We start from the raw sequence: 855 nt of genomic DNA on the forward strand, positions 1-855 counted from the left end.
GTGAATTTTCCTGCATTTCCAGAAAATGTGTGTGTGGTTCATCCCATCCATCCCATCCACGCAGCCTCCAACATTGTTGTTGTGTATTGGTTTGTTTATTTTTAATCTTAGGTGTAACAAAGTAGCAAATTTGATTTTTCCAGATGAATTCTCTCCACTTTACTGACTGAGCTGTATTCTTACGTTCTTTCCATGTTTCATACCTCAGTGATTTCTTCACTCAGCTCTTTCCCATTTTACTTTAACATATACAGTTGATTCCTGTCTCGATTCCATCAAACATTCTTGGAATAACACTTTTATATGCCAGTATAATTATTTTTATAATAGGATGGATTTTGTCTTCCTTTATTTTTATGTTTTCATTAAAGTAATCGCTCACCTGTAAGTATCTAAAAAATCCTTGTTTTTTAAGTTGTATTTCCGTTTTAATTCTTCAGAACTTTTAATTTCTCCTTTTTCGATTAATAAACAAATTGCTGTGATTCCCTTTTCATTCCAATTTTTAAAACCAAGATCCAATTTTCCTGGTCTAAATTCTTCATCGAAGGCTATCCATTTTAGCAAACCAAGCTCTTCACCAATCCTGAACTCCTTTACAGTGTCATACCATACATTTAATGTAAAGGATATTATCGGGTTCCTATCTTGGTCTTTAGTTATGTATTCAGGGGTCTTTTTCATACCCATGTTTGTTTGAATTGGGACATTGAGTGTGGAGAGCTCCACATCCTTCCAGCGAGCCCCGTCATCATCACTACACCAATATTTTATCTGGCGTATCTGTGCAGCACGAAAATATTCTTTTAAATTAGGAAGCGACATTCCTCCTTTCTCCTTAGTAAGCTGTAAAGT

General features: G+C 35.0%; 1 protein-coding gene across 2 annotated transcripts in view; it reads right to left on the reverse strand.

The window, feature by feature from the left end:
• LOC102199862 (interferon-induced protein with tetratricopeptide repeats 5-like) overlaps positions 1-855 on the reverse strand; it is a 16,408-nt gene that overhangs the window by 9,710 nt on the left and 5,843 nt on the right. The window lies entirely within an intron of this gene.

This window comes from Pundamilia nyererei, unplaced genomic scaffold (genome assembly GCF_000239375.1).
Source record: "Pundamilia nyererei isolate P.nyererei 1_Seehausen unplaced genomic scaffold, PunNye1.0 scaffold00131, whole genome shotgun sequence".
NCBI lineage: Eukaryota > Metazoa > Chordata > Actinopteri > Cichliformes > Cichlidae > Pundamilia > Pundamilia nyererei.